Source organism: Rhamphochromis longiceps, linkage group LG15, assembly GCF_057381845.1.
Source record: "Rhamphochromis longiceps isolate RC_006_pf linkage group LG15, R_longiceps_female_GT1.1, whole genome shotgun sequence".
In the NCBI taxonomy this organism is placed as follows: Eukaryota; Metazoa; Chordata; class Actinopteri; order Cichliformes; family Cichlidae; genus Rhamphochromis; species Rhamphochromis longiceps.
In genome coordinates, this window is record NC_140571.1 from 8,459,226 (window position 1) to 8,476,734 (window position 17,509).

Consider the following 17,509-nt stretch of genomic DNA (forward strand, 5'->3'; position numbering starts at 1 on the left):
AATAATCAACTTATCTATGGACATGCCCTTGGAGGTGGTTTCCCTGCTGACAGGTGCGTGCCTGTTTGCATATGTGAGTGTGGGAGTTCCCCTGAGGAAAAGCACAACTTTCACTTATCAATTTAGTAATCGATGAATGACTAAACCATTGACTGATAGTGATCTATACCAACCACGAAAGCAAAGCAGTTATATTCAGTCTATATTAGCAAAATTTGTGCTAATTCTAAATTAGCACTGCCATAGGTCTTGATAATAAGTCAGGGGCTTTAGGTGTGGTCGTGGCGATGAATTGTGGTCAAGAGGGGTACCTACTGTGGTCAGGTGTTCTGTGTGTGTGTGCGTGTTTGTTTGTGTGTATCTCTGTGGTTTGTGTTCAGGATGGGTGGAGTTGGGCAGGGCTTTTTCTTTTTTCTTTTTTTTGCTCATGCATAAAAGAGCAGGGCCACAGCTAAAAAATTTAAAGTAGTAAAGGTCAAAGCAACATTTCTATGCAACAAAAAGTGTTTGCATTGTGTTGCGCCTGTACAATTACAAGTTCCAGCACTGAGCATGTCCCAGCCTTTGTTATTTTGTGAAGACATCTGGTGTCTGACCGAGAGCGGTGTCTGTTTATACTAGTGATGCTTACATGAAATAAAAGAATACTTTTTTACATTCAGAGGGGGAGAAAAAAAAAGAACAATGTCTCATCTTTATAAAGTGATGCAAAAGTGATTCGCTACTATTTTTTTAATGCCTTTATAAAGACATTATACTATGTAGGAAACAAACTACTGTTGGAAACAGACAGTAGGAAATTACTAAATCCTTTTTGCTTAATGCTCTGCTCAAAAATAAATGATATTTAAAAGAAAAATAGACAGAGCCATCATCATATCGCTTGTCATCAGTGAATTGTGTAAGGAAACCTCGGACTGACCGCTTTTGCTGTTGTCATCATTGCAATTTTAAACTGGTTGTGACCTGCTGGGATAAAAGGACTGGTAAAGAATGCTTTTCTACTCTATCTGAGCACTCAGTGTACTTTTTTTACTACAAGCCCCATTCACACAAGCCATTTTTTTCTACAGCTAAACACTTTTAAGCTAACATTCCACACTCGTACTCTAATAAAGACAGTAATGCAACTGGATAGTGTAGTGGTAAGACCACACACCTTTGGAGGGGAAGTTGCAAGTTCAATTCCCTCCCAGTATCCAGTAAGGGTCCTGGCTAGGGCCCCCAGGCGCAGCTATGTCTACAGCCTGTCTGCAGCTTGGACACGACACATTTCACTGCATGTTGCTCAGTATCTTCCCCCAGGATACTTTAAAATGAGGATTAGAAGATCCTGGGTTCAGCCACAGCGACCCTAATGGATGGCCAATCAAAATAATACAAGGTTAGGGATTTTTTTTAGACCTCAAACCTACAGCCATCTTTTACACCATCTATGTGAGCTACCCAACCCTCAGCTCTCAGTGGCACGGGACTGCAGGTTTTTTGGCTTTCCTCTTGTGGCTTCAGTTTTCTTTTCAGGTTTAGTCCCTGAATAACTAGAAAATAATCATTTGAATGTGGTCTGCTGTGCTAACATGTCAGCTTCCATAGAAAAATAACAGCTTAACATGGACAGAAAAGCAAATTGTCTCTCAGACAGCACACACCTCCCTGCATCCAATTGAATTACAACAGGTGTCCAAAACTGTGCAAAAGACCCCCGGTAGCATTTTAGCCCTCCCTCAGATGTGTCCTTCAGATGTGTGTGCAGGTCTGTCAGTCAAGAGTCAAGTCAATCATACCGTGTTTATTGTTATGGTACAGAGGTGATCCCTCATGTCTGTCTCAGTGAGCAGCTGTCACTCCCTACACCTCTGCTGTTGTTGTTGTCTTGATGAGGTACTTTCCCTCTCTCACACTTCCTCCCACAGGACCCTTTGTTTATGACAGGGTGTGTGTCTGTGTATGTGTAGGAGCGTGTGTCAATACATGTGGCACACGCATCTGATGTGGGCCCTCACATTCTCAGAAAATAATTTAAACCAAATGTACCCTCACAAAGCCGCCTCGCACTCACAAAGAGACAGACGCGAGAGCGCACGCCGAGATTTGCAGTCATTTGCATCATTTTGTCTTCCTACATTCAGACACTTTCTCGAAAGCGCTCCACGGGTAGGTACCGGCAATAAAAGCAGCCAAAACTCTCAACTGAGCGGTGTTTTAACCGAACGACAGCACTGCCTCCCTGGTCGTTTGTACACCGCCGCACTGGCAGAGCGACCAGGTTGAGTCGTGATTGTTTTTGCATAAAAACAAAAACCAAAAAAAACAACCACGCGGCTGTTCCTGCGTCTCATTTCCTCTCTCTCTCTCTCTCCATTTCCCTTTCCCATCTTGCTTCCCTCTGCTTCCACTGCCCCGGGGTCCACTCTTAAAAAGCGCACCCAACATCCATCAGGTGTGAGATCGAGACCGTGACCTCACGAAGACAGGAAGTGACAGGTACTTGCGCCCACGTGTGTGTGTCTGAGTAATTGTGTGAGGGAAGACACACAGCTGGTTTCAGCAACACCAGGAAAATTTGCTTACTTCAGCTGAGCTCTGCTGCGGGTGTGTTTGGTGAAAATACGTGAGTGGCCGCTCGAAGAGAGCCTTGGGTGTCAAGTTTTGTTTTTGCTTCTTGCTGTGTTGTTTCTCACCCCGCCATCTTTTTTCTTTTCTTTTCATGTACAGCACCACTGTACATGTGCATAAAAGAAAAGGTGCGAGACTTATCTGTCTATTTGCATGTGTGAGTACTCTGCAAGCAGGATGTGCAGTAGCCACGGAGCTTGAGTGTTGCGTTTCCCTGTAATAATTCGAGTCCATGCATTCGATGCGATGGCGCTAACACGCATGCGCTACGCGGACACTAAAAACCGTACCACGTATTTGGATATCAGTTTTATGAGGAGAAGCACTCAGGCTCTGGCCTACTTGCTAAACTCTTGTCTTTGTCAAGGAATATTATCCAGCACCGACCTCTCACCTTCAACCCTTCCCCAGCTTGTACTGGAATTCTCAGGGATAAAACTCCGGGAAGGACTGGAAATACCCCCAACGGCTTCTTTGATAAAAAAGAAAGGTAGAGAGCTGCACCCAGCAGATGGTACGTGGTGAGTGGATAAGGGCTTAACCCGACAGATGTAGGTAATAAACTCGCTTTCTGGGGAAAACTCATTAGAGTGTCGCTCTTTTATGTGGTAAAGCTGTTATGCATGTAAAATATGACACGTATGCAAATCAGATGAAAGTCCGAGATGTGATAGCTTAGTTTTTGTTGTGTAGTTTTGCTTTGTGCCTTGTTTTTGGTGTATAAAAGAGACATCTCTATTAAAATTGAAGGTTTGTGTGAATTGTGTTAAACTGCATCCCAACAATAAATATCTTTGTGCTGTTTCCTTGTTGTTGTTCTTGTTTTTTTGTGGTAGGGCCTCTAATTCAAAACTCCTAATGCTGACAACACTGAAACAAAGCATAACCTCTCACCCTCTCTCTCTCTCTCTCTCACACACACACACACACACACACACACACACACACACGCAGTCTACATATCCATCTGTTCTCTCTGCTTTCTGTCTCTCGATTCGACAATCCCACAACTTCTTATCTCTTTGCACGGCTGTGCTCCCAACACCCTGAATCCTGCCCCCCCACCACGACCACCAGACACACACTCTCCACATCCTCACACACACACACACACATATACACCTCAACACCCCCCCCCCCCCCCCCCCCCCCCCTCCTTTTCTGCTGATGAGCTAAGGCGCCTCTGCTTGGTTGTTTGGTCACACTACCCCAGTGTTGCATCCAGATAACTACACTGTGAAGCCTGTGGTTTTGCCTGTGAGTGTGTGTGTGAGTGAAGCAAATTTTCAAGGTGTGTATAATGTCCCTGGGTTTTACTCGAGCTGTTGTCAGATGGTGTAACTCAACAAATAAAAAGGTTTGAAAGTAATGCACTCTTGTGTTTTCTTTCTTTTTCTTTTTTTGTGTGACTTCTACAACTTAAACACCTGCTGGGTAAGGTAAATATTTTATATTGTTATATTTAAAGGTGTGCCCTGGGTGTCAGGCTCACATTGTAACGGAGTAGTTTGTGACGTAAAAAAAAAAAAGAAAAGAAAGAAGAAGCAATAGAAGCACTGCAGCTACATTTTAAACCTTCTGCCTTCACCACTTGCACACAGCAAGTGTTATTAAAGCGGAGTGTGCATACAGCTAGCTTTGGAGCTCAATAAAATGAGAAAGCAAATGAGTTAACCTGTAATAACCTTAAACTCTATAGTGACTTACAGTCCCATCGACCTTTATCGTGGTACATGTCTCGGATCAAAAACACATTACATATACTTAGATGCTGGTTCATCAGTGACTATATTAAAAACAATCCAAATAACAATCGTATCGATATCAATGCTGGTATTGGTTTTGGATCAATAATAGCCCAAAAGGATCCGCATTCTATTTCTATCCTCCAACTTTTTGTGTGTTGACTGTCACACCTATATTACTTATAGCCTATAGCGCATTTAAAGAAGAGAAGGTGACCCAAAGCGCTGCAGAGACAGTTAAAAACACACTGCTGTCCCCTTCATATGCTGCCATTGTAAGTTAAAAGTATTGGTACTAATTTCAGCAATACCGCCCCCTGTATTTATTTCTAATTATTGGGTTTTGGATTAATACCAAAGCACTACTTACAGCACTACTTTATACTGGGGGGTGTCACCTTTATTGGATGGTAACAGGAAATGTGGAGGGAGAGAGCAGGATAATGAGCCGCTCGGTGTCAAACCACAAATTCTATTTAATGTTCCTGTTGCCATGTTGCATTATAAGCCAGTGTTGGGGTGGTTACTCAAACAAAGTAATGTTTTGGACATCGCGTGCTAGTGTTCTTAAAAGTAATTCGTTACACTACTCATTACATTACTTTTATGTTACTCATTAAAATTAAGCTAAGTTCCACACACCAACACTATTCTACAGAGGATACACATAAAATATTTCTTTGAGTTTTTACATAGGGGCACAACAATCACAATACAAACTGAAGATGAAAATTCAACTGTGGAAACACGAACAGGTAGTAATAGAGGCTACACTGCTGCGAGCCTCACTGCTCATAACTGTTTTCGTTACCTGATGAAGTTCAGGCTCTGGGTGCTTGCCTGGGGTCGACATTCACTCAGTTTCTTCTTGACTAGTTTTGCGCTAGCATGCTGTCTGCGAAAGATGCTTGGAGAGAGTGTTTTCTATCCTGGATGCAGTTGGACATCACACTCTTGTCCTTTTTGTGCAACAAAATTTAAAGTAATGGCCATATCTCCACTCAACAAAAGCTGTACCACTATTTTCTCTCGCTAGCACACAAACTAATATCAGCTAATAGTAGAGCGCAGGAAGAAAAAAAAGTTTTGTTTATTTTTTCTTTCTATCCAGATGGCATCGAGATAATGGAAAAACCTTTGTAACACACGTAAGATCGGTACATAACAGTAACAGTACTGTAACTACTGAATTTAATACAGTAACATGCTACATTAAAGTGCTACTAAATATGTAATGTGATTACTGTAGTTTTTCATCTTTTTATCTGTAATAAGTTATGCTATTTTTTCCTCTGGTGGATACTGGTAACTGCAGTATTAAATACAAAACTCGACACATTACTCACTGTAACCCACTCACTCACTGTTTGCTTTTATAAGAAGCAAAAAAAAGTCAAATTACCTCATTCTGTAAAACTTTGCATCTTTTAAGGTAGGGCTGTATATAAGAATTCTATCGTCCCGATAACGATATAAATCACAAAAATGTAACATTTTCGGTATATTCTGTGAATCTCGGGCAGCTCGACTTGCGTGAAGTGTTTCCAGCTGCGCGTCGTGTAGCTGGAGTCGAGTGTTTTAACAGATGCATGAAACTATACATTTTTAGACATAAGTTGTAAAGGCCGCCGTTTTCTTTGTGAGTATTTATTACACGGCGTGCTGCGGGGAAAAGCCTGTTCTAACGTTTGAGTCTAAGGTTTATTTTTTAGCACCTGGCGGCTCTTTTTTAATTCTCATCCGTAAATAATCTGCTATTTCACGTGATTCAGTTTATTTTGAAAAGCCTCAGCAGGATCTTGAGCTTTATTGTGAAAGGTTTATGTGGAACATAAACAAGCGGACACGCGATGCTGTTACCGATGTTGTTGCTAACCACAACGCATAAAACCAGGCGCTTGTCCGTCCATAGTGTGGTTATATAAAATATAAGAGAAAGAGAGAACTTTAAGAAATTAATATAGCCACGACAGTGACCATCAAAATGATGAAAAAATATTGCCGTAAACTGTTTATTTTGCGACACCACGAAACAAACGATAGCGTAAAATGAAACGATAGACGTTTTTATATCGTCATCCGATATATATCGTTATATCGAACAGCCCTATTTTAAGGCATTGCATATTAGCCCATTTTACTCTCTGTTTAAACTTAAACCCTCTCTCTGAGTGGAGCAAAAACAGCAAAAACCGGAATGTCACAGCCACAGTGATGTCACCTTCTGGTTTTGAACTCAGCACTTTGAAATATCAGTGTTAGCTTTGTGGCTCTGCTCTGGCTGGAGTGTTAATTTATGAGCTAACACTTGAGAACATGCTTAGCAAGCTGGATACATAATGCATGTGTACATATATGCAACGCACAAGTATATGCCAATTAGCGTTAAGTGGCATAGTGATAAATTAATCAAATTTCACTCACCAAATCTGAAGCACAAACTTCCTGGATGTTAGTTAGCGCCAACAGTACAATCACTGAAGAGATTTAGTTCAGAGCCTCGAATGGATCTGTATGGAAGTTCATTTGTGCCACGGAAAAATGTAAAGAAAGAAAAAGTAAAAAAAAAAAAAAGAGTTTCTCTGAAGTAAGTTGCAATTTTGAGCTACGTAACGTGTTTGGATATGAAATGCTTGGATACTAACTTTTTCAACTTAACTCTATTTAGTGGTTTTTTTCCACCAGTGGTGGAAACTAGTACTGTGCAATACTGCAAATTTTAGTATCCCATACCAAGCAAATAGAAGGCCAGCGTTGCCGGTAACAATACCAAGGCTTTTAACTCATTAAGGCAAGCTTATGTAGGGGAGAGCATTGTGCGTGATCTTTTATGAGCTGAACACATTTTAATGACCACTAAATCGCTGTGATTTTTACTTTCCACAATAATTACAACAAAGCACACCTTTCAGGTTTTCTTGTATTTTGAAACTTGGTTTTCTGGGGACGTGTAATGTAAATGTGCCTTCCTCTAAAGTTCTTTAGATCAGCTTCTGTTGTTTAAATGCGCTATTCGGTCTTTAAGTCTGAGGTCATTAACCGTTTCAGGGTCCAAACTAAGCTTCAGGTCCTAAAGTCAAACAAACACTCCGGCATCACTCAGAGTTAAAAACTGTCTAAATTCTTTCATCTTTAATAAAATTATCAGTGTTGCTGCTTTACCAGGTGTAACAATTAATTTTAACATCCAGGCATCCATGAAAACAGAATTTATGATATTTGATGGAGTTAGATGTTAGCAGGAAGTTAGCTCACTAGTTTCCACCTAAACATAATATACCATGTTCTAACTGAGGGATTTCTGAAAGAATGTAAATGTAGATGTACAGCTCTGCTAAAATTTAAACATACAGCTCTGCTATCACTTCCGACATAAATGAAGACAGGAAACTAAGTTGGTATAGAATGATGTGCTACGTGGTGGCTAGCTACGCAGATATGGTTAGCACAGTGAAGCTGGAGGATGAACGCTAACGTTTTTCCACTCAATAAAAGTTAACGCGAGAGTTCCCAATGGTTAAGGACAAATGGAATCACATGGCAGGATCCAGTTTGGACCTGGAAGCACGCGACGGTCAGCACAAAAAGGTTCAGACAACTTTCATAGCGCATGTGTGAGTTATATTGTTTCATTTCCAAAAACACAATCCAGTGGGCTGAACTTAGAGGACAGAAGATAGACTGAAAATATCAATATTATAGTGCTAGTATCGACCTAATACCAGTACTATCAATATTTGGATCAATCCACCTACCTCCAGTGGTCACAAAATTTCATAGATGTTAAATCTAATATACAGCAAGTCTGTGTCAGCATTTCTTTCAGGAAGTCCAACTTGCAGTATCTACATGGATGAGTTATTAAATTACAACACAATAATTGATCTCTTTGTATAGTGTCCCACTGAAAAGGAAGACAAAAAAAGAGTTTAAAACTGCTTTTGTACCAGGCTAAAAACACTTTTTCAATATTGTAAAGGTGGGAATTTTAACATCAAGTGGACATTACAGAACTGGTGGAGAGTCCTAGGTAATAAAACCTTAGTAGATGTTTTTCCCCTTTGGAAATGATACACTAATAAGCATGTGAGTCATCAAATGAGCCAGGATGTGAAAAAGGTGTGGGCATTACCATCTCTGGTGTGGGCATTACCACCTCTGGGAGGAGCTGGCTCACCCCACCATCACATGACATGTTGAGATCCCCTGAAGCAAGGTGTGAATGGGGGTTAAAATGCCTGGAAGGGATCTCAGTACTACATTGTAGATGGCTGATAGCCGGTGTCGTAAACCACCACTTCTGTTCAACGATCGTCATTCTCAGCAAAGAAATGACCTCCTTTACTCATCTCTCAAACCATTTGTCTTCTTGGTTCAAAATTTAAACACTTTGGCATTCTTAAAAGGGTATCCTTTCTCCCAGGGATACAGCTGAGTCTTGTCCTGTTGAGGTGGGCAAATTCCAAGTTACAAAAAATGCTCCCCCATGTGTTGCGGTTGTTTGAAGCCTCTTGGGTGAGTGGAAAAATCGCTTCTCAAACCTTGAGAAGTCAAGTGCCTTCTTTTCAAGCTCTCAAGACTACAGTTTTACCTGCTTTATTTCAAGTTCAAGTTCAGGAAAGTCTCTGGAAAAGTTCTTGCCACTTCTGATTTATATACAGCACCACCTGCATTAATAAAAACAGAAAAATCCCCATCAAAGCTCCTTACTGTCAATCTTGTCCCCCCCCCGTCATTGTCATCAGGATGAAGGGTAGAAAATCTCAGAAAGTTTGATGTGTTTTCACTCTAGATGAAGCCAAACTACCGTCTGGGATATGAAGGACAAGAAATTCCCAGTGCCTAAGCAAAGGCAAATGTTAATTAGCTAGTCCTTCAGCTATGTATGTGACAGCCTTTAGTTTCAGGGTGACGGTGGTAAGCTTTCTGGGGCCATGACAACCTTGGAAAATAGAGAAACTGCTCCAATTAGGACTCTGTGCTAAGGTTGAAGGTGTTTATATGTGATGCCATAATCTGTTTAGCTAGCAGCGAACAGAGTGTGAATAGAGTGGCTAGTCACGAGTGCATTCAAATTAAATGGCATCAAAAGTGAGCCTTGATTTTCTTTGTAGGTGGGCATTCTGGATGGTAGATAGATAACTCGCATTGCGTACACCAGACTTTCAGGTCTTGTAATCGTGTATTTTTTTTCCAGCTAAATAGTGTCATCACATGCAATAATACTTTACACAAAAGTTTAGTCATGTGAAAAGAGAAGAGCAGAGTGCTCAGAGGTCTGGGGAACAATCTAGTAGCAATTCTGAAAGCAAGGTGGATGTACATGAGAAAATGATCCTAGTGGGGAAAATTGCCCAAATTTCAATTTTAAAATTTGAAACCCATAAAGAAATAGACTAATCGACTGAATTTCCTAAATTGCATAATCTGCTTAGCAATGTGTATACACAAATCAGTCTGAGCAGCATGCATCCATGCTGATTAACTTTCAAGATCCATCAGCTGAGATAAGCCCCCTGAAACACACCTTTCCACCAGCCTGGTATCTGCTGCTCTTATCTTTAAGGGGACAGGTGTTAAAAACCTGCCGTCTGCATTGCTGAGTACATTTATCACAGACGCCCACATACTCCAGAGTGTTTGTTCAGAGTTCCCCGCCTATGATAACATCATCACTCAGCAGCCACTGGAGACAAGATGTATGGATGACACCAACAAGGAGCAATGCTTGAGATGTTGTAATTTTCATCTTTAGAGGACTCTCCCTGTTATAGGAAACTTTACTATGATGACAGATACAGATGACGGTTTTGTCCACAGGCCGTTTACAGCTATTTTCAGCGCTAATTCTAAATTTAAGGGGAAAAGTCAGTCTTATTAGGATTTAATAACAGTAAGGATGAGCACTTGCGGATGCAGACTTAATCAGTTTTGCACATTCTTTGTCAGCATTAGTTCTCTTCCTGTGACCTTCCATGGAAGACATGTGATGACAAAAAAAATACATCAGCTTTCATCATGACAATTTTCCACTCTGTGGTTTGTCATTTTTCTTCTTCCTTCAGTTGAGCCTTGCCCCCATGCCCCTACCACCATCAGACAGTACAAAGAAGGTGAGGTGCCGAAGAAGTCCTGCTAAGTAAGGAACACGCTGTAAATAAAATGACCTTGCGAAGCATCTCATTTAAAAAGTTTTAATGAGTAATTGAGTGTAGAGGCAAAGAGGGAAGAAAATTGAGCTTCTTTCTTAGAGGAAAAATGAGCTTCGTGATTACAAAAATCACAAGTTACAAAAATGCTCACTCACTTTTTCGGAATTCAAAACTGCAAGTTACAAAAATGCTCCCTTAGTTTTTCGGAATTCCAAAACTGCAAGTTACAAAAATGCTCACTCACTATTTCGGAAGTCAAAAACTGCAAGTTACAAATAATGCTCCCTCACTTTTTCGGAAGTCAAAAAGAATATGTTAGGTGTTTTAATAATGTGTTTTAGCATGTTTTAATAAAGGTGAAAAATTAAAGGATTTTGATTCTTTAAGTCAGGACTTAAAACTTGTGTTACTTGCTCCACAGATTGGACTTTGAAACAAAACTGGTGCTCTTCTAAAAAGTGCTTCTGACCGTTATTGATCATAAGTGGATGGGATTTTGATTTTGAAATCAGGAAGGTCATTAGTATCCAAGGAAGTCATGTGGTAGTCATAGGCTTTCCGACTGTTACAACATCTCCCTGTGCATAATCCGTGAATCTTGGAGCCTCTGTACTGGCAGATCATTAAAACAGCGGGAAAAGCGAACTTGATCGCCTACACTCATGTGTTCAATCCCGCTACGGGGGCATGACACAACGCGCCAAGTTACAAAAATCCAGAAATGCACCAACGGCATAAACACCATTTTTGTCATATGTTGCCATTTGCCAGGTAGGCCACAGTGTGTATAAAGGGGCCCTTAAACCACATCTACTTACACCTCACCAGCCCTTTTATTAGGCACATTTTGCTAGTGTTTGCTAGTGCTAGTGCTAGTGTTGCATGGAATCCATTTTGCCTTCACAATTGCATTAATTCTCCTAATCCACCACATCCCAAAGTTGCTCTTTTGGATTTAGATCTGGTGGCAATGGAGGCTATGTGAGCACAATGAACTTATTATAATTTTCAAGATGTTCGAGATGATTTGATGATTTAATTTGTGGTTCATTATCCTGCTGGAAGCAGCCGCTAGCAGATGGGGAACACTGTGGTCAAAGATGTGGACATGGTCAGCGACAATACTCAGGTAGGCTGCAGGGTTTAAATAATACTAATAATATTAAGGGACCCATAGTGTGGCAAAAAATATCCCCCACACAAGTATGCCACCACAAGTATGTTATTTCATAGATAGACACACATGCCCCAGTGTGTGTAATTAACAGATAGGCTGAAAAGTTGCTTTTTAATGCATGTTTCCTGTTATTATTCCTATTGACTGTGTTATTAATCATTGCACTTACTCGCTGTCCTCTAAAACTGTGCGATGCATTCATCGCCAGCTGTGCCGTTGTTTTTCTTTGTTTTGTTTCCCTCTTCGTGCATTTTTGGCCCATATGTCCTCTGCTCGTCTCTCTAACACACACACACACACATGCATACACGATTACAAAGCGAGGAAAAAAAGACCCTACTGTGTACAGCAGAGCATTTGCTTGCTTCAGCTGTCTAACTTTGAAGATGATGTCAGAATGTGACAGTCACCACTCTATCCACCAGCTTGTTTCATAACAGGTGTTATACATACAAAGAGAAAGTGTGTGTGTGCTTATCAGTGTGTGTGTGTGTGTCTGTGTGTGTGTGTGCATTTGCCTTTTCAGCCTGGCTGTGTTTTGGACTGCAGACCACAAACAACCCTGAGGTCTGAGGATTGTTATCTCATTGGTGCAATTATCACACTTGCAGGCAGATAGACACACAGAAACACACACGCGCACACCACTTTCACCCCATTACTTTGAACCACACCCACTGGACGGGTGTGTATCTGAAGGGGGCTGTGTGAGTGTGTTTTGGAGGAATGGAGGGTGGATGTAGGGCAGATTGTACTGATGGTTGGGGCACCCCTGTGACAAGTGTCCTAAATCAGGGTAGTCAGGCATGATCGTGCCATTGTGAATCGACTTGTCAGGATCGCTTAGAGACAACAATGGAGCGGACAGACGAGAGGCGAGTGTGTGTGTTTTATCGCATGTTGGATTAAGGATAAATTAAAATGTGCGTTCGTGGCCAGTTGCAGTGTTGGGAAGTGATGGCAGGGGAGGGGCTGTAGCGAATGTAGCGGGTGTGCGCACGTGTGTTTGTGTGTGGGTCTGTGTGGTGGGCCCTATTGAAAGGCCCTTCCTTCTGCTCTATTTACCCAGGTGAATGGGGAAGCTGGACCAAGGCTGGGCGGGAAAACATGTCATTTTGTGCCAAGCAAATTTGTGTGTGCGCCTGTGTGTGTGTGTGAGGAAGCAGGTGGGGTGGGGATACTGTAGTTAAGTAGAAGTTGTCAAGACAAAAAGTTAGCCGCACCATGACCCTACACTCTCAATCCCTAACCCAAACAGACCACTCCAAGCACACGCGCGCACACACACATGGGGACGCACACAAACCATTGTAAACATAGCAGTTTCTACATATTCTTGGATTCATAGAGTCAAAAAATTGCTTTCAAGTTTCTAAAGCGTATCATTTTTTTTCAGTCACGCCTTACTTTGTGTGTGTTCACATGTGTCTGTGTGTGTAATGAAAAAAAAAACCTAGACAGAGCCAGTGTGAAAGCAGACAAAATGGGCTCTAAGAGGAAGTGTCTGTCGTGTGTGCGAGTATGGCATGTTTTTTTTTTTGGGTTTTTTTTGGTGGAGGGGGGGGGGTGTTGCTGGGAAGTCGGTAACCTGCTGTCAGGCTGAGAAATTTGACCACACTCCAGCACCAGAAGCCTGCGAGGATGTCAGCGTTTGTGCGTCTGCGTGTGTATGTGTGTGTGGTTACCTATAAAGGCCCTGTTTGATACAAAGATTCGGATCACGCTTGTCTCCAGTGTGACGGATTGTTATGAAAATTACAAAGAGAGACAGGCGCGTGGCACAGACCTGAGCGCAGAGTATAAACGGTAGCTGTGCGTGACTCCCTGATATGAATGATTGGAAAATAACACCAATTACAGTTTGCAGCTTGCAAATGTGACACTGCTATACTGTAGTGTTATTTATTGTTTACGAGGCATTCTTTCTCTCACGTTTATTCAGAATTTCATATTTGTTCATAGCAAAATTACACTTACATCCCTACATATTATTAAATATAGTTTTGTTTGATAAATATATCAAACAAATTAAGCTCATTAGCTTATAGTGCAGTGAATCCTTAAGTGAAGTACTATTTCGAATTTAAACTTTATGAGGCTACAGTTTCATCATTTCCGTAAATGAACAGCCCACCTCTCTGTTGCCCTCTATTTATTTATTTACTCGGCTCTTTCAGTCTTTTATCTAATGGCCTAACGTCTGTTTTTTGCTCTTTGACCTCGTTGGCACTGCTTTAGCAGTACTGACCCACTTTTTCAAATGTTTACAGTTATTTTTTTATGGCTATCTGCAGCAGGCACATTGGTCTATACATTTTTTTGCTCCTGAAAAAAACAACAACAAACAAACAAACGGCCTAACGAATGGCAGCCAAATCTGGGAAGACAGCGACTTGCAGATGAGTCTAATCACCTCAGCAGCACTCCCCATCTCTCTCTCTCTGCCTCGCTCACTCTCGTACCCGACTATCTCTTCACCCTCAGTCTCTCTTTCCACATGGCAGCGACTATCTGCTCAATCTGTGTGTTCTGGTTGCGTCTGAACATATGCATGTATGTGCGTTTCGTGATTGTGAGCGCGCTCATATCATAGAGCATCCATGCCCGTGTGTTATGGTCCTCACATGGCAGCCAAATGCGGTTGTTTTGGGCAGGGGTCCTGCACCTTTACCTCTATCTGCAAACAGATAACTGAAAAGAACAACTATTCTGTATGGAATACAGGTAAAAAATCAGCACGCATGCTTTCGTAGTCATATAGCAGCACCAAATTTCTTTTTGAAAAAGGGATGTTCAGCTGTTTAACTGACTTGGTGATTCTAACATTAAATGTGTCACCAGCAACAATGAGCCTGTGGTTCCAGGTCACACACGGGTTGAACAAGCCTATCTGTGTGTCCAAGAATTCACTGTCACCCAATATTTTCTCAGAAAAAATTGTTGTAAATAAACCAATCAGGATTTAACTCCTAGGTGCTACATGTTACATGTGAAAAGGGAGGTATTTTGAGGTATTCTCCTTAACCTTTGACCTAGCTAATCCAGGCGGTACTCCTTGGTGACCGATTAAAGTTGCACGAGTCCAGTTTCCTTTTTGAAAATGTAACATATCATTTTCAAATGAATGTTCATTGTAAATGAAATGAATAAACACCAGGGGGATTGTGAAAGTAAGACACAAAATTCCAAATTTTTGGATGAGAAATTTTATAATAACAAAAGTACACAAAGAAAGTGTTTGATTTTTTTGTGAAAAATAAAAATATCAAATTTCATGGTTTGACCCCGGAGTTGAAGCTGTGTCAAGGCCACTTTCGTACATGCCAGTGGGGCACATGCATGACTTTTCACTACCGGTGCTCTATTTGAACAACGAGCGCACTTGTTGCCAAATGCAGTGATCTGATTGGTCAGATCAGTTTATTCACAGGTGAAAAATAATGGAAAAAGAATGCCGTAAATTTGTTTTGTGAAATGACTTGGCCAGTGTGAACTGTTTCATTTAGAATAGGTGTGTCCATTGTTGCTTAGGTTGTCACAAATGGAACAGTAATTTCCAAATTGAACGTCATGTTGTATCAAACAGAATATGAAACTATCAACTGAGACTGCACACTCATTAAGAAAGTGTTTGCTGAGGTCAAATCAAGTTAGAAGTCGGGTCATTTTCCCGTCAGACTTTTTTAGCAACCTGAAAAGTCGCCCACCTTTGACCAGTGGTAGGAACAAGGGCACGCTAGCTTCATTTTTCAGACCCAGAGACTGCATCTACATTTTATATACATTCTGTGCCTATTTGGGACAAAATGGTCCCATTAAAATGATGTTATTAATTAATTTATGTGTCTACACATGGATTGTTTTAATATTTTTTTATGCCTTATGCATGCTAGTAAATTGTCGGATCTCTGCTGACCTCCTCCACACAAATAACTACTAAATAACCTGCTTTAAAGGCCTTTTTCACAAACTGCATTGTGACATTTTACATACAGGTTTCTGTAATTGTAGGAACTCCAATTTCAACTTCATGGAGCTCTGTTGTTTTTTGCCCCCCCCCCCCCCCCATTTTTCTCCTCTTCTCTGTACCATGGATGGGGACGGTAGTTATCAGGCCCAGCCAGCACAGCCCTGCCCTTCTACCTGACCACTGCCAGCAGGGAGCGGCTGCTCTTGCCTGAATATCTCCAACCACAACAGCAACAAGAGAATGAGGAAATCAGGCTAGAGTAATCTATGCAGACCCAGAGCACGCTGGCCAGCGTGTGAACTAGTGGCATGTGTGTGTTTTTGTGCATATGCACGCGCACGTTCAGGAGCCCGCCATTTCTGCAACATCCTGCTATAAATCTATTGTGACACACAAACCGAATTTATGAGCCAATCTGCTTGCGACAGACATGTTTGATTTGAAAAGGGAAAGGAGGATGGAATAAAAAAAAACAACACTAGCATTGTAAGTAAACTTCTGCTTTGACTTTTAGAGCTAAATACCTTATAAAAATGTAACAGTGTGACTCAGTGGCAGGTGAAAATCTTAAAAGTGCAGTTATAATTCTAAAATATGACTGTATAATTACCCAATAAAAACAGACCATGGAAAAAGGGTATAGCTAGAGGTTGCTTTACTTGACCTAAACAGAACCAGGCAGAAACAAGAGCAACATTATGACAGCAGTTTTCGCCCCTGTGACCCACATAAACAGCCAATAAGAGCCTCTTTGAGCTTAAATGAATGTAGGTGCACATGCAATGATTTACAAGCCACTTTTGCATTTTTTACAATTGAAGCTCCTCTTCTGTTTTACATGATTTAAACTACATAAAACTCTGTTTGATCTGTGTGAGGGGACAGCAACCCTGACGTGAACTGAAATGAACTCGGAAAAAAATAAAATAAATAATTTTTCACTATCAACAAAAGTGCACTGCAGTCCAGTATTTTGATGACTTACCACAACCTCTTCTGATAGACAGTGCTGTTCTGATAACAGTCACAAGTGGACACTCAGTTTTCCATTTATTGAAATAAGCAGACACACGAAAAAGCCTGGTTTGTTTGTTTTATTAGTTTAGTCAGTGAGGTCTGTTGAATGGTGAAGCGGGGACTGCAAAAGAGTAAAGATACGTTGTGTCTTGCATCTCTCATCCCAGTATATATTGGGGGGGGGGGGGGGGGGGGTTATTATCAGTAAACCACTACCATTCAGTATACACACAAGCAGCTGCCTTCTCACTCAGTGGAAGCAGGTGTCTGTGAATCCTGTGGGGTTTGGGGTTTGGGCTTTTTTCTGGCAGGGGGGTCTAGTAGAAGATGGTGAAATTCCCAGGGTGAAAGTCTGCTTCGTGCTATAGCCTCTTTCCACAAGACACCCCCACCCACCCACCCACACACACACACACACATAAAACCACACACTCTACATTTGCTGACAGGGATTGTCAAACCCGTCGTTCAAATTCAAGCAGCCCTCATCAGGCCTTTGCTGTCATTTCTGGGGTTTTTTCAACCATTGTTGTTACAATAGCTAAAAACCACAACATTGTGAACATGTGGATGGACTAAGCATGCTTACACCCACAAAGAAACTATTTCTGTTTGCCCCGGTCTTAAATATCACAGTTCCTGTTAGATATGTCCGTCTTGATGACTGCCATTTCTGTTTATGAATCCCTCTGAGACTACCACTTAAGAGATGGGAATCTATATTTAAGGGCAGTGTGGTGGATCAGGGCGAGGTTGGGAGGGGGGTGCAGGTGGCTGAAGGTGTTGTGGGGGATGTGAGAACGTGTGGATGGGGAGGGGGTGTAAATATAGC